This window comes from Tenrec ecaudatus, chromosome 6 (assembly GCF_050624435.1).
Source record: "Tenrec ecaudatus isolate mTenEca1 chromosome 6, mTenEca1.hap1, whole genome shotgun sequence".
In the NCBI taxonomy this organism is placed as follows: Eukaryota; Metazoa; Chordata; class Mammalia; order Afrosoricida; family Tenrecidae; genus Tenrec; species Tenrec ecaudatus.
Window position 1 is genome coordinate 87,623,893 of NC_134535.1, and position 23,065 is coordinate 87,646,957.

The window sequence follows — 23,065 nt, forward strand, 5'->3', positions numbered from 1 at the left end:
AACAATATGTACTGAAGACCCCTGGGTGGCTCAAATGTAACACATTAAGCTACTCATTGAACGGGTGAAGGCGTCTGTGTCAGCCCGGGTAGACCAGAGAAACAAATTCATAAGCATGCTTATGTGTATAAGGAAGAGATTTATATACAGGAGCAGTTGAATATTGAGAAAATACCCCAGCCCAGTCGAGATCAAGTCTGTAAGTCCGATATTAGCCCATATGTCTAATACCAATCTATAAAGTCCTCTTCAGACTCAGGAAACACATGCAATGACACTGAATGCAGAAAGGTCACAGCCCAATGGGTTGGAAGTCTTCTGAGTTCAGCGGCGGTAGAAGCCTTTCAGCGCTGACAGAGGTCTCCGTGTGGCTTCTCCGGGTCCAGGGTTCTGGCTGCATCAGGGTAGGTCCGTGTGGCTTCTCTTCAGGGATATCTCACAGGGAGTCAGCAGTCTCCAAGGAGAAAATCCCAGAATTTTCCCAAAACCCTCAGGGCAAAGCCATGCGCACACAGAGGCCTCATTGATTATATCTTGAAGGACAAGCCAGACTCCAGCCCTCCACTTGTCATCCTCTCAAACTGACTCCAGATTATGTAACTACCACAGCTTCCATTCACTCAGAGGCCCCTCAAAAGAAAGGTCTGGCATCTGCTTCTGAATGCAATGGTGCACAGTTCTCCTCTGAAACGAAACACACGGCATCGCCATAAGTTCTCATTGGCTCAAGGGCATCTGGCTCTTGGTTCTGGTGGCCAACCAGGGGAGTTAGCCTGCTCCTCAATAGCAAGTCTCTGCTTAGACATGGTTGATTGTTCTCTCATCAGCTCAACTGACACTGTTTAGCCAAGAATCTCCACACCAAGTCACATTGCTGGTTCTTCCCTCACCCTTAATCACACTGTTAGACTATCCACCGAGACCACAGGCCTCCAGGCAAACAAAGCCAATAGAGATCGCCTCCAAACAAAACACAAAGGCCATACTTCTTTGGGGTAAGGTGACTTCTCCCCACTCAATACCACCGACAGTTCTTTGCTTTAGGAAGGGAGCTCAGGGGATCAGACTTTCTGTCTTTGTTAAGACCATACACAGCAAAGCACGCACCAATTCAACAATTTCAGAATGTGCAATTTAGCGAGGCTGATTGTATCTTAGAGGTGTGTAACTATTGCTCACCCGCTTTCTCTGAGTTGTTCCTCCTCCATGAACACAAACTCACTGCCTCCTTGCTTCTATCGAATGCTAGTGTGAATTGGATCCCATGCATGTCGGTCTTCAGAAAGCATACCATTCAAGGCAGACATTAAAAACAAACAAACACCCATCTCCTTTGGTCGACACTTGGGCCTTGGGTCTCCACTCTGCACTTCCCCCTTCATTTAATATGATATATATACATATATATACATACATATATACATATACACATATATACACATACATACACACACTTATTGTGAGGTAGTATCGATGAAGAACACAGCTTTCCCCCGGATCCTGGATGCTTCCTCCCCCCAACTACCATGATCCGAATTCTACCTTGCAGGGCTGGATAGGACAGAGGCTGTACACTGGTGCATATGAGGGTTGGAGGTACAGGGAATCCAGGGTGGATGATACCTTCAGGACCAAGGGTGTGAGGGACGATGCTGGGAGAGTGGAGGGTGAGTGGGTTGGAAAGGGGGAACTGATTACAAGGATCCACATGTGACCTCTTCCCTGGGAGAGGGACAGCAGAGAAGCGGGGGAAGGGAGACTCCGGATAGGGCAAGATATGACAAAACAACGATGTATAAATTACCAAGGGCATATGAGGGAGGGGGGAATGGGGAGGGAGGAGGGGGAAAAAAAGAGGACCTGATGCAAGGGGCTTAAGTGGAGAGCAAATGCCTTGAGAATGATTGGGGCAGGGAATGTATGGATGTGCTTTATACAATTGATGTATGTATATGTATGGATTGTGGTAAGAGTTGTATGAGTCCCTAATAAAATGTAAAAGAAGAAAAGAGAAAAAAAAACAGAAAAAAAAACAAACACTAGTTCAACTAAACTACTGTTTGGTCTTAAGAAGAGTTAAAAGATAATTTTTGCTCTAAGTTTCCTAGTTTGTCTCAGGACAAGAGTTTCGGGTTCATCCAAACTTCATGAATCCAAGATGTCTGCAGTCCCTGAGAATCTGAAATTCTGTACTTTATTTCCTCCTTTTTGATTAGAATGCTTCTGTAAACTGATTTTTAAAATGCTCAGAAGTAGTCAGGCACCATCCATTTCTCCTGGTCTCATGGCATAGGAGGCAATTGTTCATGGATGCAATTAGCTACACATTCCACATTCCTTCTATTTCTGTTGCTTCAAACAAATGGAGACCTATTTTTTGGGTGGCCACTTACAAATTTTTAAGACCCCAAGCACTATGCATCCAAGTTGGGAGGTAGAACAGAAGCACTAAACATGTAATTAGGTCAATTAGTTGGAACGAAACCATGACCCTGAACCTCTCCACTAGGAGACCAAATCCCACGAGGTTTTTGGTTGTACAGAAGCAACCTTGGTGCTCTCTCCCTCCGTCTCGTCACTGTTGTAAATGTGTCTGTTACACCACTCTGGCCAATTCACCTGTTACAGGTGTGCAACTTACTGATATCACACTCGGCTATGCAGTCCTACCCTTTACGTGATATTTATATCACCATTATTCCCCTCAACTCCGCCACAACCACCACCCTTCGGTCCCTCACAACTACTAATAAACTTTTTTCTATCTACACTTTCCTTTTCTTGTCTCTTAGTATTAACAAGCGATGGGACGTTTGAAAAGAGAGGTCATTTGGACTGTGCCTGGCAGGCACTGATCTTCAGTTCTGCAAGGGTAAACGGAGTGTACAATTTCGTTCAGAAATAACACTTAACCAATCAGTACCACAAACAGAATTCTCCAGGCGGCCTTGATTCTCTCATCAGCAACCTGGATCATGCGGAGCTAATTGCCCTTAATGTGTCATCTGAATTTTATGTAGACCCAAATGTTTCATTTAAATGTAAAACAAAGATAGCTGAGTGTATCCTAGTGAAATGTGCCTCTCCTCCAACCACCTGCTCTTTTTGTAGCACTTCAATTCCAAACCCTACTGAAAAGTTACCCAGCGTCACCTTCCCAGCTCGCCAAACTCCCATCAGAGAAAGTCAACTGATCTGAATGTGTCTTCAGTGCATCTCAGATGCAAAGTCAGTCAGCCCAGGACTGAGCACCTATTTGTTGGCAAGCTCTATAAAGAACGCAGAAGAGAATCCTCAACAGGTGCTGCCTCCAGGATCAGACAGTTTAGGACCCATTGCCATCAGTTAAGTCCTACTCAGAGTGACCCTGTGGAACTGCTCCCTAGGATTCCTGGGGCTGTAAATCTTTACAGAAGAGGGCAGCCTCATCTTTCTCCTGCAGAGTGACTGTTGGGTTCAAACCACCGATCTCTCGATGAGCAGCCCAACGCTGAACACTCCACACTGCCGGAGCCCCTTGACAGTCTAGAGGGCCAATGGAGACGCAAACAAAAATAACTCTTGGGTGGAGTGGAAAGATGGCGGAACATGAGTTCTAGGTAAAGGAAATGTGAAGTTCTTCCCTCAGACACAAGTTCATGGTCTGTCCTTCCTAAAGATTTGATAACCCAGTCTTATTTCCCTTTGGACTCAGTGTCATTTTTTAATTCCAGATGAAAAGTCCAACTTGTACCAATTGTCTTCATTAGAATGTATTGTTACCAAGGGCCAGGTTTTCTAAGCACCCATATCCTGTAGAATCTCAAAAATGAAACTCACTGCCACCCAGTCAATGCTGACTCATAATACCTTAAAGGGCAGGCTGGAATTGCCTTGTTAAGTTTGTAATACTGTTTAAGGAAGTAGAAAGCCCTGTCTCTCTCCCCTGCAGGGGCTGGTGGTCTTGAACTGCAGGCCTTGTGGATCACAGCAAACTCGTAACCACTGTATCACTCTGGGAGTGAAACTTCTCCTCTAGGAGTGAGACTTCTCCTCTGGGAGTGAGACTTCTCCTCTGGGAGTGAGACTTCTTCAATAAGTGGAGGGCTGCAACAAGGCTAGCATTTGCATTAAGATCTAGATCTTAGTGGAACTGCTTCCGACTTGTGAGCCTTTGGGAGTTGTGGGAGCCAGAGGACTTCCTGGTCCTGGAAAAACCAGACCAAGCACTGAGCAGTTAGCAAAGACATTATCTTCCCTCCTGGTTTAATGGATGATAAAATTATGTTCAAGGGTAAATAATTGTATTCATTTCCTAGAGCTTCTGTGAAAAGATATCACAAATTACGATTGCACCGTGGGGCTCCTCCTGGCTGGTTTTCTCATCATTCCCATGTTAGCCTGAGTACACCTGCCCACCCTAAATGAAGGACAGCTACCTTTGTCTTGTTTATATTTTGATGTCTGGTTATACTTATATTTGTCTCTCCCTTTGTCTTGTTTCTATTTTTCACCCATTTATCACTATGGGAAACAATTCTTATTTATCTATTGATATGTTTATTTTCGGTCTCCACCACCCCCATCCCCAAGTCAGTTCTATGAATGCAAATGTCTTGTTCATCTTTGTATCTCCAGGGCCTTTTCCTGTTGATTGTTTCAACAGTCAGTATACATTTGTTGCAAGTCCAAGTGCCAGAGAGAGTGACCTCTGCAGTGTGTTGGGGAACAGGGAGGGATGCTTCACAATCCAAGGGCACTGATTTTGAAGTAAGGATATAGGTGTTAGCAGATTAATGGTACATGTTCACATATAGGTGTTGTTGGATGTGCCATCATGCCAATTCTGACTCGTGGTGTGAATTTTGAGGAAGATTTCAGCTCTATTTAAGTAGAATCAATCTTCTTATACATTTATTGTTGTATGTTTGGGCTATTTCCAAAGGTCTGAGAGTTTGAATTTTAATAACTATTAGAAGAACAACAAAGTCCCCAGGGAATACCAAAAATAGACTTTGGGGTCAGGGCTTGGCATCCTATCAGACTCTACCGGAAAACACTCCTAAAGGCCAACAAACAGACCCTGAACTAACTATAGGCTTTCTTTGTTGTTATTGTTTGTGTGTGTGCTTTTTTTTGGTCATTGGCTTTTTGTTGTTGTTGTTTTGGTTTCTTTTGTTGATTTGTTCTTGCTTTGTGCATTATTATCTCTGCAGGTCTGTCTAAATAAGACAGGCTGGATGAACAATCTGGAGGAGAAAACAACAAAACCAAATCGGTGGTGAGGAGGGTGTAGGAGGCCTAGTAGGGCGTGATCAAGGGTAATGTAACTGAGAGGAATTACTGAAACCCAAATAAAGGCTGAAAATGCTAGCGGGACAGGAGGAAAGTAAAAGGAAATAAAGGAAAGAGCTAAGAGGCCAAGGGCATTTATAGAGGTCTAAATAAAGGCATGTACATATGTAAGTACATTTATATATGAGGATGGGGAAATAGATCTATGTGTATTTAGTCTAGGTACTTTAAAGAAACAAATCCACAGAAAGTTGTGTATGAGAGAGTTTTATATAAAGGTTAAGTGTGCACCAAGAAAACACCCCAACCCAGTGCTGCCTAAGCCCACAAGTCCAACATTAACCCATATGTCCAACACCAATCCACAAAGCCCTCCTCCATCTCACAAAACACACACAATGATGCCAACTGCAGGAGGAAAGCTGAGTCAGGGAATGTGTAAGCATCTCAGCACTGACAGGGGTCTCCATGCGGCTGCTCCAGAACCCAGGGCTGCATCGGGGTAGGTCCATGTGGCTTCTCCTTGGGGATGTCTTGAAGGAAGTGAGCCTTGCCAACTGAAACAGGGAACTGGCTAAGGCAGCTGCACCCTGGTCCAACCATCAGAACGTAAGAGACCCAAGAACTCGAAAGGCGAGGCTCACCGAACCATTTATCCTTCCGCCCTTCAATTAACCCCACATGTGTTTATTGGCCAGGTTGGTACAATAAACTAACTACCTCAATGTGCATATATTTATGTTTAGTATTAAGGTAGCAGAATTGGGCCTCCACCCAAGTATTCCCTCAATGCAAGAATACTTTGTTTTATTAAACTGGCATTCTATGATGCTCACCTTCCTGACATGATCACTGAAGACAAATGGGTGCATAAGCAAATGTGGTGAAGAAAGATGATTGTGCCTGACTAACAAAATATATAGCGTCTGGGGTCTTAAAGGCTTGAAGATAAACAATCAGCCATCTAGCTCAGAAGCAACAAAGCCTACATGGAAGATCACTGGCCTGTGTGATCATGAGGTGTCGAAGGGATCAGGTGTCAGGCATCAAAGAACAATAAATCAAATCACTGTGAATAAGGGGGAGTGCAGAGTGGAGACCCAAAGTCCATCTGTAGGCAACTGGACATCCCCCTACAGAAGGGTTGCGGGGAGGAGATCAGCCAGTCAGGGTGCAGTGTAGCAACGATTAAACATACAACTTTCCTCTAGTTCCTAAATGCTTCCTCTCCTCCACCCCGCCCCCCCCCAACACACACACTATCATGATCCCAATTTTACCTTACAAATCTGGCTAGACCAGAAGGTGTACACTGGTACAAATAGGAACTGGAAACACAGGGAATCCAGGACAGATGATTCCTTCAGGACCAGTGCTGAGAGTGGCAATACTGGGAAAGTGGAAGGAGGGTGGGGAGGAAAGGGGAACTGATTACAAGGATCTACATATAACCTCCTCCCTGGTGGATTCTAGAATTCTGTTTATAGGCTCGCTGTGCTTTATGCACTTGCTTCACTGTGTGTGTGTGTGTGTGTGTGTGTCTTGTCATGTATCTTAGGAATTATAGCCCACCTGTATGGAATCCTGATTAACATTGTGAGAAGAAGTTAGTATAATTATCACTTAGAAATTGGGATCATCTGAGCACCTGATAAGCAATCCTTGTATTGGATGCTCCGTTGGCTAGCCTCCCAAAAAACAGATGTTCTCTTTATTCCACTGGCAGTGCTTACTATTTAGGCCCGAATGCTCCAGGCAGGAACTGGGGTAACAATTGCAACCCTGTAGGACAGAGTAGAACTTCCCCATTGGGGTTCCCAGGCTGAACTCTTCATGGGAGCACGTCACCTGGTCTTTTCTCTTGGACAGCAGTTGAGTGGGTTTGAACCACTGAACCACCTTCCAGTTGGTAGCCCAATAGTCATGCAGGGCTCCTGATGCTCACACTTAAACCCTGCTCACTAGTGCCCTGATTTCCAGTCATGCAAAAAGGTCTTGCGGTCTTAGTTAGCCTAATTCAAGTTGCTATACGATTAGCAATTAAACTGCATTTGGTGTGGTGGGGAAAGGGGAGTTCTAAATTTGAAAATTCTTTTATTTTCAATATTTTATAATTACTACCAAATCATGAATTCTTAAATTGTATATTGGTGAGGATTCTATGAAAGTGATATCTTGATAGAACCCTGCTGAAGAATTTTAGATAATAAACAAAAAAACAAACTCACTGCCATAGAATTGATTCCAACTGATATGGACGCGATAGAACAGAGCAGAGTTGCTTGTGGGTTTTCAAGACCCTAACTCGTTGGTTTCCAAGACGCTAACTCGTTGGTTTTCAAGACGCTAACTCATTACGGACGCAGACAGCCTCAATTTTCTCCTGCAAAGCTGTGGGTTTGAGTCATGGAACTGACGATTAATCAGCAGTCCAATTCTTAGCGCATGGCACCCCCAGGGTTCTTAGGTAATAAGGCTGTAATGAATATCAAATTTTATCGTGTAAGGGGGTGATGAAATGAATTCTCATTTCCTCATGCTTTCCTTTTCCTGTTACTGTCTGGGGAGAAAGAGGGGCTGTCTCCTCCTGTGGGGAGTGCAGGCTCAGCTCCCACGGGCAGAGCTACCCTGTCCTGCAGGCCGTCGGGAGTCAGAATGCACTCGCTGGCAGTGGTTTGCTTGGGGTGTTAGGTAATACGCTCTATCCGACTTGTTACAGTTGTTTGTGGGGAGCGTGCTTTGATTGTCATGAAAAGACCCAGATTTATCCAATCATTCCATTGAACTCAAGTTGATCTGGTAAATGGAGGCAGAATTCACAGGACCAAGCCAAGAAGGAGTTAAGCTACAAATTGTCTCTGCTCCCGGGATAAAGGGCCGCATCACCCCTGCATTTGGACTTTGGCCAAATGTGTTAGACAGGGTTCTCTAGAGAGATAAAACCAGATTGTTGATAATTATATATATATATATATTTATATATATGGATAGATTATATATTATATATGGATAATAATTATATATATGGATAGATATATAAAACAAGAAATGAACTGTTAAATTATAAACAGACAGATATATAACACAAGAAAGGAACTGTTAAATTATAAAGCAGTACAAATGGCTCAGTGCAACTCACTCGCGTGAGAGAGTAGTGAGACACTGGCAGTCCTTCAAGTCTTGAGGGCCATCAGGCAGTCCTCTGTAGAGAGAGCTAGGCTATCCCAGCACAGGCAGCAAACAGCAAGGCAGGTCACCAACTGTCAGTCCTCAGCTCAAGATATGGAAATTTCAATCATGTGGTCTTAAAGGGACCTCAACTTACAGTGACACAGTCCACAGGCTAGGCGTCTCACAGGTAATGTAGCCTGTAAATTGAGGCACAGAACAAGCAAGGCAGTCGCCCACTGGTCTGATGATCAAAGAGCAAGAGACAAGGAAGACGAGGCCTTTCAATTAATCCCACTTGTGTTTATCAGCCAGGCTGGCACAATAAACTATCTCACCAAATGATTCCTTTGAACTTTGACTTACCTGGAATCTATGGGGCCAACTGTTAACCTTTCTTGGCACTCAGGATCTGTGAGGGGAAATTAATTGCAGGTGTTTTTGTGGTGTGATAAACTTCATCTGCCTACCTTGATTTAAATGGGTCTAGACTCTAAATACTAAGTAGTGTGCATATGTGGGAAACAAGGAAGTGAAATTTGATATGCACCTAAGAAGAGGCCTGGAGGCTACTCAGAGTTCCTATGGGATAGGAAACAGCTTCTGAGATATAGCGTCCAGGTAGGCTTGAATGGATCTTTATCGTTTGACTTTCTCATAGTGAGAATATGTGTGTGCTATGGGTATAATTTAAATAAATTAAAATAATTTAAAAATAAGCTTAATAGAGAAATATATGCTATATCCTCAAGAAGCCCCGATGGGGAAACCGATTTCAATGATCAACATATAGCCCTCCCCCAATACCCCCACTGCCACCCAAGGGGACAAACTACAGAAAAGTGGGTGAAGGGAGACAGCAGATGTAAGAAAGGAAAATAACAATTATTTATCATTTTTCAAGGGTTCATGAGGGATGGGAGCGGGAAGGGAGAGAAAAAAAGAGGAGGTGATACCAAGGACTCAAGTAGAAAGTAAATGCTTTGAAAATGCTGATGGTAACCTATGTACAAATGTGGTTGATATAATTGATGTCTGGATTGTTATAAAAGCTGTAAGAGCCCCCAATAAAACGATTTTTTAAAAAGAATCCCTTATGGTATAGTGGGCTAAGTGTTCACAAGATCACCTGTTCAAGCCCACAAGTTGTTCTGTGGGAGAAAGAAAAAGAAAAAAAGCAGAAAATCTGGAACAAATTTCAAATGGATCAAAAGGGAGATCAAATGATAAGGTATTAAATTTGAATCCAACTCCCATCTGCAATCGTCCACTTTCCAAGGCCCCTGCATGAAAGCAAGGCTGTTCACATGCCTGGTCTGGGGACAGAGGGGATTCACGAGAGGCTTAACCCAGGTGATGCTTACTCTTTCTGAGGCCTGGTTGCTCTGTGTTTCCTGAGGCCCCTGAAGATGGACCAGGAAGCTGAGATCACTATTTCCTCTTTTATAAAAGGACAATTATAGCATATCCTTCATTGTTGGACGTCACCTCAATAATTGGCAGTCCGAAAACTGGAAGAGCTGTCACCAGCTTACCCATGCAGGTGTCGCTTCATTGCAGAAAGTAAGATGGGCACAGCCTAGCAGAGTGAGAAAGCCAGGGGGTTGGGACTTGACCAGTCTGTGTTTCTGTCCTCACTGCAGTGACCCTCTGCCCAGTGCGAGCTGCGGGACTTCAGTCAAGTTACTGAACTCCCTCTGGGGCTGATCTTTGAAATGTGTTTTACTTTTAGATGCCTCTGGCTCAGGACTGCTGGGAGATCCAAGAATGGTTGATGCAAACAACCACTGGGACCTGACGGCAGAGTTCGTTCTCATTACAAGTTCATGCCCTTCCTGCTGTCTACTTCCTTTTTCTTACACAATAAAGCCCAGACTGCCCCGCCCACTGCAGTGGCAGCTGCTTTCGTTGACACTGTCTCCTTCCCGTCTCACTGGGCCTGCTGTTTAACTGTTTGGTGCTCACACACTTCCTGAGGGAAAATCCAGCTGATCAAAGCGGTCACCGTGGATGATGTCAGAGTCAGAGTTTGAGCCCATTGACTTTGACATCTACAGAGTGTCGACCAGAAGAAAGTGTTCCGAAACCCTGTGAGACAATCAATGGTCCTTTTGCTGGCTGTGTTTGTTCGTACTTGCCCTCAACTTGAGTCCAACTCCTGGTGGCTCCATCGACTAGGGAGCACACCATTGCCTGGTCCTGTGTCACCCCCATAGTGTTCAAGTCCACTGCTGCACAACCAAGGTGCCTCCAACCAGGGAGTTCATCTCCCAGCCCTGGACCACAAAGTCCTGGAGAAATCCAGAACCCGTGGGAGGTGGAAGCCTGTGAGGGTAGAAAAACTAGGAATTTTTCCACTAAGAGAGAGTAATAGAAATGTGGCAATATCCCTGTCAGAAAGGGCAATATCCCTGCCAAACCTGTGAGACCTGAAGGAGCCAGGTCGTCCTGTTGCGTTCTGGCTCCTTAAGGGTTTCACTATATACATGCGGTTGTAATCCATAGGGTTTTCATTGGGTAATTTTCACAAGTAGACTGTCAACCCTTTCTCCATAGTCTGTGTTAGTCTGGAAGCTCCACCGAACCCTGTCCACCCTGCTGGTCTAGGAAAATACCAGTGGCATCGCTTCCAGCATCTCAAAAATCCGTACGCCACCACAATACAACAAACCAATAAATACTCGGTGGCATCAAGTACAGGGGGACACGAGGTTGGAGGCATGTTTTCTTGAAAGCCACCTCAGGAGAGGATCTCTACTCCCATAAAGACTTACAGTCTCAGAAACCCACAGAAGTTCCACCTCGTCCTGCAGAGTCACTCTGAGTTGGAATTGCCTCAATGGCAGTGATTTTGGTTTGGTTTTGGATGCCCAGTCTGTCTGAAATAAATATTTATCGGGCCTCGGTTTTGTGCAGAAAGAGAGAACTATGACCTTGCATATGATGAAACTGACATATCCAGTCATCAAATCATGTCTATTTCCATTGTCACTTAAAGCATGGTTTTGAAAAGATATGCTAGGATTTGAATGATGGAATAAACATTGCACAGATCATGCTGAACACTCCTTCCCCTCCAAGGTCATCCTCAAGGCCAACTCCATGGCGGCTAACAACAGTAGGTGTGCTTATTATTTAACTCTTTCAATGATTTGTTCATTTCTTCACTCAGTGCCTCCTCCCAAGACCCACCCTTTTCCCTCCTCTCCACATCCCCCACAAAATTATTTAAGATCGCTGTCATTCATGTAGAGAAGCAAAGGGGCAGACTTGTTTCCCAGCATTGTCTCCACAAAGCCCTTAATCCCCCAGCTGAGCTGAGGCTCCTTATCTCTTTCAGCCTAGAAGCAAGCGTGGCTCTCTGGAAATTGTCCTTCTGTCTTGCCTAGGGAGCTCTGAAGGGCCTGAGTAGAGCAGCGCCTGGACGGGAGGCACCCCCCCGCCCCCTGAGCTTCATGCTGAAGAGAAGTGCTTTCTAAGCACCTCCTTAGTATTTAAAATTCACATTTGCATGAGGTCCAATAAAGAACCATTCACACAGCTTTCCAGTAGCTTTCCCTAGAAGTTGGTTCCGTGTCCATGCATTTCAAAATAATAAGACTTTGCTCATGGAAATTAAAAGTGATCAATGAAAATGTGTCCATCTGTTTCCCCCTGGACATACGTTGGTTCATTTTAGGTATGGTAACCCCAGAATAACAGATTTTGGAAAAATACTCATAGGTTGCATGTTTTACTTGGTTCCTTTCAATAGCCATAGGGAATTCTATATATATTTTTTTTGTCCAAGGTCTAAATGTGAAAATTTTTTTCATGTTTCCTGCCTGTCTCAGGAAAGTGCTTTTAGTTTTAAGGGGTTTGATGCTGCTGTTCTCAGGGGCCATTGACTTGGCTTCCACTCATAGAGACAGTACAGGCAGGAGAGCAAAACGCGACTCAGGTCTACGCCATCCGCACAGCCGCTGCTACACGTAAACCCACTGCAGCCACTGCGCCAATCCATCTCCTTAAGGATCTTCCTCCTTTTCACTGGTCCTCTACCAACCAAGATGGGTTTTTTTAGGAACCAGTCTCTCCTGATAACATGCCCAACGGCCTGTGAGATGAAATCGTGTCATTCTCCCTTCAAAGGAGCATTCTGATGGCACTTCTTCCAAGATAGATTTGTTTTTTCTTCTGGCAGTCTATGGTATATCCAATATTCTTTGCTAGCCCAATGATTCAAATGTATCACCCGTCTCCAGTCTTCTTCAGTCATCAGAATGTTTTCACGTGCATAGGAGGCGATTGAGCCATGCTTGGATCAGGCACACCTCAGTCCCCAAAGTGATATCTTGGTTTTTCAACAGCAACAACAAATGGCAAGGAGGTCTTGTGCAGCAGATTTACCAATACATCGTTTGATGTCTTAACTCTTTTATCATGCCCATTGATGGTGGATCCAAGTAAAATAAAATCCGTGACAAATTCAATGTTTTCTCTATGTCTCATGATGTTATTACTGATCCACGTGTGAGAATTTCTGTTTTCTTTATGTTGAAGTACACCACACTATAGACTGCAGTCTCTGGTTTTTATCAGTAAGTGCTTCAAGTCTTCTATGCTTTCAACAAGAAGGGTTGTATCATTTACATATCACAGATTGTTCATAAGCTTTCTTCCAGTCCTGATGATGAAGACTTCTCCGTATGTCCATGTATTAGTCTGGGTACATTATAGAAACAAATCCACAGAAACTCATGTACAAGAGAGTTTTATAAAAGGCTAAGTGCACATAAAGAAAACATCCCAACCCAGTGTTGCCCAAGCCCACAAGTCCAACATTAGCCCATTTGCCTCACAAAATACACACAATGATGCCAACTGCAGGAGGAAAGCCAAATCTGTGAGCATCTCAGCACTGGCAGGGGTCTCCACATGGCTGCTCCAGCACCCAGGGCTGTATCAGGGTAGGTCCATGTGGCTTCTCCTTGGGGATGTCTTGTAGGAAGTGAGCCTTGCCAGCTGAAGCAGGGACCTGGCTAAGGCAGCTGCATCCTGCTCCAAGCATCACAAAGCAAGAGACCTGAGAACTTGAAAGGCAAGGCTCACCAAGCCATTTATCCCTCCGCCCTTCAATTAACCCCACATGTGTTTATTGGCCAGGTTGGCACAATCAACTAACTACCTCAGTCCAGTTTCTCAGACAATTTGCTCAGCATACAGATTGAATAAATATGGTGAAATGAAACAACTCTGTCGTACATCTTTCCTGATTTAAGACGATGCAGTATCCCCAAGTTCTTTGTGGCTGGCTACTTCTTGGTCTATGTACAGGTTCCACATGAACACAATTAACTATTCTAGAAGTCCCATTCTTCTAAATGTTATCCATAATTTGTTGGTCCACACAAAGTCAACTGCCTTTGTATAGTCAATGAAACTCAGCAAACATTTGTCTGGTATTTCTCTGCCTTCAGTTAAGATCTCTTGGGCATTAGCCCAAAATCTATGCCCTCTTCTGAATCTGACTTGACTTTCTGAAAGTTTCCTGTTGATCTGCTCCTCAACCATTTTTGAATGAACTTCAGCACAATTTGACTTACGTATAACATTAATTATATTGTTCAATAATTTCCACATTTTGTTGAGCAACCTTTCTTTGGAAAGGTCACAAATAAAGATCTCGTTCGGTCCATTGGCCATGTAGTTGTCTTCCAAATTTCTTCGCATGGACAAGTGAGCACTTCAGGGATTGTTGCACTCGTTTGTTGAAACTTTGTTATTGGCTATTCTGTCAATTCCTGGAGCCTTGCTTTTTGCCAGTGCCTGCAGTGCAGCTTCGGTTTCTTCCTGCATGGTATTGGTTCTTGCTCATGTGCCGCTACCTTTTGAAATGGCAGGGTGTTGACCCAATCTTTGTGGTACACTGGCTCTGTAGATTCCTGTCCTTTTTTAAATGCTTCCTGTATAAGTTGATATTTTTCCTGTAGAATCCTTCGATATTGCAATTGACAGCTTCACCTGATTTCGGCTTCAGAATGCCGAGCATGATCTTCTCTTGGGATTTTGCAATTCCAAGTATTTGCACATTTCTGTCTAATACTTTACTTTGTTTTCTCCCTTTGAAATCTGTTCACCTTTCACTTCATCATTTCTTCCATTCCCTTTAGCTAATGGAAGCCAAAGAGCTTCCTTTAGCTTCAGAGCCTCTTCTGATGGCTTGCTCTTCATTTTTAATCTTTTGAGTGACCTTTTATTCCTTTCCTATAGAATGTTCTTGATGGGGATCCATAAGGAGTCAAATGGAAAGCATGTGACAGAATTAAGACCTCTAACTAAATTGTGAAGCAAACTCACTTCATTTTGTTTTTAGAGATCTGCCACTTCTATAAAATAAAATTCCCATTACACCTTTAACCTAGATTTAAGCAGTTCTCTGTGGGAAAATAAATAGGGTGGTTTTGCCCACCAAACTCCATTGGTAGATGAACTAGTGGTTAAAAAGAGCCAGTGTTACGAGAAGATGGTTCACATTGTGAAGGTGTTAGACGTAATGTTAAACATGTGACTTTAGTGGCTACGCCATTCTTAGAAAATATCCTAAGCCTCCTGAGAGGAAACACACCAAACAATTAAAAAAAACAAAACCAACACAGTCTGTCTAGCCCCCTTTACAGTATCTGTGTCTGTTTGTTAACAACTTTTCCTGTAAGCACACGGTCACCTAGAACCAGTCTCCCAAAGGCAACCAACCTCTACAGTGTTGGTCAACCAAGACCCTGACACTTAAGTCTTTATAAATATTAACCAATCAGCAGTAGTCCAGCGATACCCCTTTTGTCATTGTGCCAGTCTTTTATGATTTTTGCTGTTTTTTTTCCGCAAATGTGAAACTCTGTAACTCCTTGGAGCCCTTTGTTGAAATGCTCCCCGCTCTATTTCCTTGTTTTACAGGATGCTTGTCTCTTTGCCGCAATAACACTTTTGGCTTTAAAAGTAGTTAAGCAGACTGGTGATTCTTTGCAGTAAAACAGGATGTCTTTCTGATGGGGGCAAAAGGCAAGCACGCACACAGGCGCACGTACTGCTGTGCCCATTGCAACACGATTCACAGAGTCAAAACGTGGCAACCACCCAACTGCCTACTTACAGATGAACAGATAAAAACCCCGTGACATGAACATCCGAACGAATATTACTCTGTGCTGAAAGCAAGGATGTTCTGATATACACTATAGATCATCTATAGCATGAGCATGAGCATGCTCCGTGAAATAAGCCAGACACAAAAAGACAAGTATGATAGGATCCCATTTATATGCAATATACAGGCAAATGCATGGAGATAAAAGTTAATAATGCTTACCAGAAAGAGTGATTGATTGATTGATTGATTGAGTTTTGCTTACAGGGTATTGGGTTTCTGTTTGGGTGATGGAAATGTTTTGGAGATGGACAGTGGGAATGGTTGCACAACAAGGTGAATATAATTAACATCACTGAATTGCACACCTAACAATAGTTAAAATGGTTTCCAAACACTTTTAAGAAAAAAAAAATTAAAATGGAAACATGTTTATATATATATGGATGTATGTATGCTTCACCACAAACTATTTTTTTTAATTCTCAAGCAAAAAAAATTACTCAGTTGATTAGTGTGATCCTTTCTCCAGCATAACATGGACATACTCTTTGCCATGTGTTGGGAATGGTGGAAGGGTTCTGTATCATCCCGTTATATACTCAGCTGTTGCTTGCTATTTGTGAATTGAATGTTGACGATTATGGTTTCAGGTTTATTTTAAACAGCATATGGTGAACAAGATAAAATATTTAGAACAACTTACTTTGGGCTTTGTAATTATGGTACATTTTCAGCCCATTTATGCCTAAATTAGAACATTCAGTAATGTTTGGTGACAACTCCCACGCTTTAGAAGCACCAAGAAAAAAATATAATTTATTTAATTAGTTTTCATTTGAAAGGGAAATAGCCCCACACCAAGTATCTTGGTGTGAGAAAAGGCGCTATATATTCTCCGCACAAACAGACAGACGCTCATACACTGGGGAAATGAACATGTCTTCCACAAGAAAAATTTTGATGGTTATTTCTCAGTTTAAGTCCTAGACGTTCCAGCCCATCCTCTCACTCACTTCTCCTCCCCTCACAGGTTATTCACCGAACTCCTGAGCTGCGTCATCATTGGATGGTCGACTCCATAGGGTGTCAACCTTAGTCCAACCTTTGGGCTAAGTGTTCCCATGTGTCTTTGATTTTCATCACTCTTTTTCCTCCCGACAGGGGAAGGCCAGTAATTGCCCCTCAGATGGCCGCTCACACGCTTAATGAACTTTTACTGCCAAATGACACGAGTGTCCTCTGTGACTATGATCCCGAGCTCCCAAGGCCAACAACTCAATCCTTCAAGGTGTTTGGTTGTTTTTTACGGGGGAAAAGACCACAAGGTCAAATATATTTTATAGAGACTCCTTTATCTTAAACAAGAAAGTGAAAAAGACTAAGACAACTCAACTGGATGAGCAAGACTGTCACCATGAGGCCATAATGGTGTTCAAAGGAAACTTGGCCACCTGGTTAAATTATAAAGCAAAGAAAACAAAGAAAATTCATCATAAAATTATGATTGGCAGCAGCTCAATTCATCACCATCCCAGACTGGGCTACAGATGTGGGAAGAGAATATTGATTGGGAAACATACACTATCACAGATTAGAAAAGTTTACAAGATTGTTTCACAGCCATCTGGCTACCTTGACCATACTACCATAGTGCCTCAATTTCCACCAGTGGCTCACCTACGCAAGTTCCTGAGGTTGAGACGGTCCCTCTTTGGGCTGACCAAGGGAGTCGCAACAGACACACTCTGCCTATGGGTGAAACGTTGGACATTGCTAGTCAATTGTTAGAACAACTCAATGGAGCTTGGATTTATATGAAGACTCGGGGTGAAGCTTTCTATTCCCATGAAGAGTCTCAGAAACCCACAGGGGCAGTTCTATTTTGTGCTGTAGGTCACTCTAAATCATAATTAACTCGATGGCAGTGAGTTTGGTTTTGGGTTTATCCTAAGATATAGCCCTCCCAGTAGATGGACACTGGACCTCCACTCAAGTACTTACTCAATGCAAGAATATGTTGTTCTATTAAATTGGCATTCCATGATGCACACCTTCCCAACATAATTGCTGAAGACAAATGTGGGTATAAGTAAATATGGTGAAGAAAGCTGATGGAGCCCGGCTATCAAAAGAGATAGCATCTGGGGTCTTAAAAGTTTGAAGATATACAAGTGGCCGTCTAGCTCAGAAGCTACAAAGCCCACATGGAAGAAGCACACCAGCCTGTGTGACCATGAGGTGTTGAAGGGATCAGGTATCAGGCATCAAAGAACAAAAAAATCATATCCTTGTACAATGGGCCTCCACTCAACCACTTACTCAATGCAAGAACAAGTTGTTCTATTAAATTTTCATTCCAGGAGGCACACCTGGACACAATTGCTGAAGAAAAATGTGTGCATAAGCAAACGTGGTGAAAAAAGCTGATGGTGCCCATCTATCAAAAGATATAGTGTCTGGGGTCTTAAAGTCTTGAAGATAAACAAGCGGCCGTCTAACTGAGAAGCATCAAAGCCCACATGGAAGAAGCGCACCAGCCTGACTGACCACGAGGTGTAAAAGAGACCAGTTATCAGACATCAAAGAACAAAAAATCAAATTAGTGGGTGCCCACCTTCCTGATACGATCAATGAAGACAAATGTGTGCATAAGCAAATGTGGTGAAGAAAGCTGATGGTGTCAGGCTATCAAAAGATATAGCATCTGGAGTCTTAAAGGCTCAAAGATAAACAAGTGGACATCTAGTTCAGAAGCAACAAAGCCCACATGGAAGAAGCACACCAGCCTGTGTGACCATGAGCTGTCGAAGGGATCAGATATCAAGCATCAAAGAACAAAAAATCATATCATTGTAAATGTGGGTAAGGTCAGAATGGAGACTCAAAGTCCATTAGTAGCCAACCGGACACCCCCTTACTGAAGGGTGTGGGGAGGAGATGAGCCAGTCCGGGTGCAGTGTAGCAACGATCAAACATACAACTTTCCTCTAGTTCTTAAATGCTTCCTCCCCCCGCCCCCCCGACTATCATGATCCCAATTCTACCTTACAAATCTGGCTAGACCAGAGGATGTACACTGGTACAGATAGGAACTGGAAACACAGGGAATCCAGAACAGATGACTCCTTCAGGAATGTAGGGTATAAAGTGGGAACTAATTACAAGAATCTACGTATAGCCTCCTCCCTGGGGGATGGACAGCAGAGAAGAGGGCAGGGGAGATATCGGACAGTGTAAGATATGACAAAATAATAATAATTTATGAATTAGGAAGGGTTCATGAGGTAGGGGGGAGTGGGGAGGGAGGGGAAAAATGAGGAACTGATACTAAGGGCTCAAGTAGAAAGCAAATGTTTTGAGAATGATGATGGCAACAAATGTACAGATGTGCTTGACACAATGGATGGATGTATGGATTGTGATAAGAATTGTACAAGCGACTGTCCCTGACAGAGCAGCGGCAGCGAGGCGCTCCGGTGGCAGTCAGGTGAGCACTGGAATGCTAACTGTGACTCCTCAGGGGAAAGACGAGGCTTTTTGTGCCTGTAAAGTTTTACAGCCTTGGAAACTGCACCTAGGATCGCTCGTCTCCACCTGCCCGCTGTGCTTTGGAAATGGTATTTTCCTTCAAGACCTGGGAGAAATGCCCCCTCTTCGCATCTCAGGAGGACGTTCTTCTCCAAATTCCCTGTCCATGGCTCTAGAAAACAGGTCGGTGCAGCTTGAGTTCAGAGATGGGCAGTGAAAAGGAGCCGAAACCGGAGCAGCACCTGCCTGAGGAAGGGGACCTGGGTAAGCCGTGGAGAGCGGATGACTGGGATGGGGAGAAAGAACACCAGCAGAAGAGGCCCCAAGGAGCTCAGCAAAAAAAGCTCTGGGGGACAGCTGCTCCAGTTGGCGAGTCAGAGAGCCCCATTGCTCGCCCAACGCCCGAGGTATATGAGAAGGCCTTTATATGTGCCCAGGGTGGCAAAACTTTCAATAATACCTCCAACTTAAGAACACACCAGCGGATCCACACCGGCGAGAAGCCTTACAAGTGTTGTGAATGTGGCAAGAGCTTCTCCAGAAGTTCCAACCGCATCCGGCACGAGCGGATCCACCTGGAAGAGAAGCAGTACCAGTGACCCGAGTGTCAGGAGAGCTTCCGCGCTCGGACCGCACCACGCACCAGCAAGATCACCTGGGCAAGCGGCCCTGCCACTGTCGGCCAGAGTGCCACGCTCGCGGTGCATCACCGCACCCACCTGGAGCCGGCGCCCTACATCTGCTGCGAGTGCGGCAAGAGCTTCAGCAGCAGTTCCAGCTGTAGTGTGCACCACCACACCCACACGGGCGAGAGTGTGGGCGGACCTTCAGTGACATCTCCAACTTTGGGGCACATCAGAGGACCCACAGAGGGGAGAAGCCCTACAGGTGCACTCTGTGCGGGAAACATTCCTCCCGGAGCTCACATCTCATCCGACACCAGAAAACTCACATGGGAGAGCAGACTGGGAAGGATCCCAGCCGAAGGAGAGGCTTCCCAGCCTGCCCTGGGAAGTCCTTTAGGATCTGCTGCTGTTCCTCTGGACCTTAAGCTGCACACCCCTCTTTGGAGAGTAGTTGCTTGTTGCCTCTGAGGCCAGAATCTCTAAGAAGTCCTGAAAAAGGGACTCTGAGGGAAAATCTTTCTCATTCCAGGGCAGTTTCTTGCCTTAGGATCCTGGAGGAAGGACCCCGTCTTGACTTGACCTCCTGGGTGTGGAAGAGAAATAGAGCTGGGTCAGAATGTACTCATGTTCTTAGGGTGATAGCCCCCTGGCCTTTTAGGCCCTACCTTGGGTGTCATATTCTATGTGAACTCCTTGAGATTGGGGCACATCACAGTGGCTACCAACTTTGATTCTAGGTCTCTGGGCTTGGAAGAAGGGCCTTTCCAGTGGAAGAAGCCTCTTGGAGAAGAAATTTGAGGTCCTGCCTTAGGAGTTACAGGGAAGTCCTCAAGGAGCCAGGAACCAGGAACTTTCATACTGCCACATGTTTATGAACATGATCCTCCCCATTCCAACCTGAACCTGCTTCCTCTGAGATTAGCAGTAAAGCTCTTCAATGAAAAGAACTTGTGTACTTATTTGGGGGGCATTATTTGGGGAGATTGTTCTACTGCAGTCACTTGGGAGAGAGTCAAACTCCCAGAAAGAATGAGATAGCGATAGAAAGCCTGAGTCTCTAGGGGCTTTGGAGGAGGAGTGCTAGAGGAAAGGACCTAGTGGAGTGTCTACTACATGACTTAAATCCCGTTTGCAACTAAGATCTTAGTTCATTTTCCCATCAGCTCTCAAAGGAATAAAGAGGACACAGAAAGTTGGGGAAAAAAACCAAAAAAATTGTACAAGCCTTAAAATTACTTTAAAAAAAGATATAGCCTTCCACAAACACCATACCGCCTTATGTATGCCTAATTCCCAATCCCCTCAGATGGATAATACAGCTGCCAACCTGGACACTAGAGAAAATGTGAAGTTCTATTACATGTCTGATGAGTATTTATCATTTGCTGCCCCCGAATACTCCACCAATCTTATATGGTTTTCAAAACTACAATTTATAGAGCTATTGTTAGGCTTTTCTCCCACAGAGCCACTTTGGTGGCTTCAAACCACTAGCCTTTCAGTTGACATCCGAGCACTTAACCTTGTGCCACCAAGACTCCTCAGAGTTGAAGCTACTAAATAGTTATTTGTGCCATCTGCCACCACAGACAGGCAAAATAGCTTCATTCATTCAATAAGCACTTGGGCACTTCCTCTGTCCAGGCCTATACCGGGCACTGAGATGAATCTTTTTCCAAGAACTCATGTTTTAAAACCAGAGACAAGGAAGTAACTGCACCCCAAAAACCCAATAGAGCAGAGGGGAAAGAGCCCTGGTGTCATAGTGGTTACACATTGGGCTGTTTACCAGAAGATCAGCAGTTCGAAACCACCATTCACTCCGCGGGAGCATCACAGGGCTTTCTACTCCTATAAAGAGTTGCAATCTCAGAAACACAGGGGCAGTTCTACCTTGTCCTGTCTGGTTACTATGAGTCGGCATTGACTTCATGGCAGTGAGTTCGGTCTTTCTGTTTAGAGTCGAGGGGACACAGGGGACCACCTAACTTAGTGGAAAGTGGGATAGGATGGGTGGTAGCAAAGCAGCTATGAAGTACTACCAAGATCAGGAGACTTGCGTAAGGGGAGAGAGGTGCTTCTGCAGTAACGTGGCTATTCCTAGGCCTACAGAGAGCTTACCACCCTTGTGTCACCAATACTTCAATATGGCTGCTAGAAAGGTGGTGGAGTGGCCTGATGAGACTAGAAGAAAAGCCCGACTGAAAAGTTAGATGCAGAGCAGATGGTGTTGGCTTTGCACTTGAACTTCACCTTGACGTCATCATGGCGCCCATTTTCTCTAGTGCCCAGGATGGCAGCTGGACTACTCATCTGGGTGGTAGTTGGGAGCTGGGCATTCAACAGGAGAGTCTACATCAGATGAGCCTGAGCCAGGCCTGCTGCAGACGGGTGCGGCTTCAAAGGCAGACAGGCTGGGTTACTCAAAGTGGAGCAAATATGTTTTGAGCATGGGAAATCCTGTTTGCCGTGTATTGAGCCTTAACTCTAAGCACCCTGGTTAGCAAAAGACTACAGATGGCAGTGACAGTCTAAAGCTCCATTTACAGGGTCCCCAAATACATTCGACTGCCATTCAATTCTTACTGATCACTTACTAAGAATGTAGGTAGTCTCGTCTTCAGGCAGAGTGATTTGTATAGTAGATTACTTCCACCCTTCTCAAGCCAGCCCAGGGAGGGGCAGTCCCTCTTTGGGGCTTGCTGGGTATGTCCTTAATAGAGGTCACCATCCTGGGGACGTTACCGGGGGTGGGGGTGGAGTGAGGGGGGGAGTTATGATTATGCCCTACCAGCCTTTCCCTGACTGGCTTGATCAGAAGGCCATGGACCTTCTATCTAGGAATGGACTTGTCCCAATTGTGGTCCAGTTTCTGCTTCTGTTGTTCCACCTTTAACTGGGAAGAATTGAGCTGCCACCGATCATGCTTTTCCTTTTTCCAACAGCACATTGGCAAATGACTCACTTATCATACAATTCAATCACATCAAGAAGAGTGGTGCAATCATCGCCGCAAGCGCTTTTAGAACATTTTCTTCACTCTTGTCCTCATCGCTATTAGCTCCCCGTTTCCCTGTAACCTCCCCTGCGCTACCCCTGGACATGCCAGTGTTGCTTCGGGGATGGTTTCCTTTGCCCTCCCAGGCCTTTGAAAAGTGCTACATCTCAACAGACCCTTGGAGGCAATTTTGCTAATGGCCTCCCTCCTCCTGAAGATGAGTCTTTGTCTTCGTGTTATCTGTCTCTTTTGAACCTTCATAAATGTCCTCCTTAAGTTATATTTGAGAGGGGGTCTGTTTTGTACCATCAAACAGTGAGAAAGTCCAGGCAGAAAGATGGA

General features: G+C 44.5%; 1 pseudogene; it reads left to right on the plus strand.

The window, feature by feature from the left end:
- The first annotated feature begins 19,305 nt into the window (after positions 1-19,305).
- LOC142451534 (uncharacterized) lies at positions 19,306-20,150 on the plus strand (annotated as a pseudogene).
- The last annotated feature ends 2,915 nt before the right edge of the window (positions 20,151-23,065 follow it).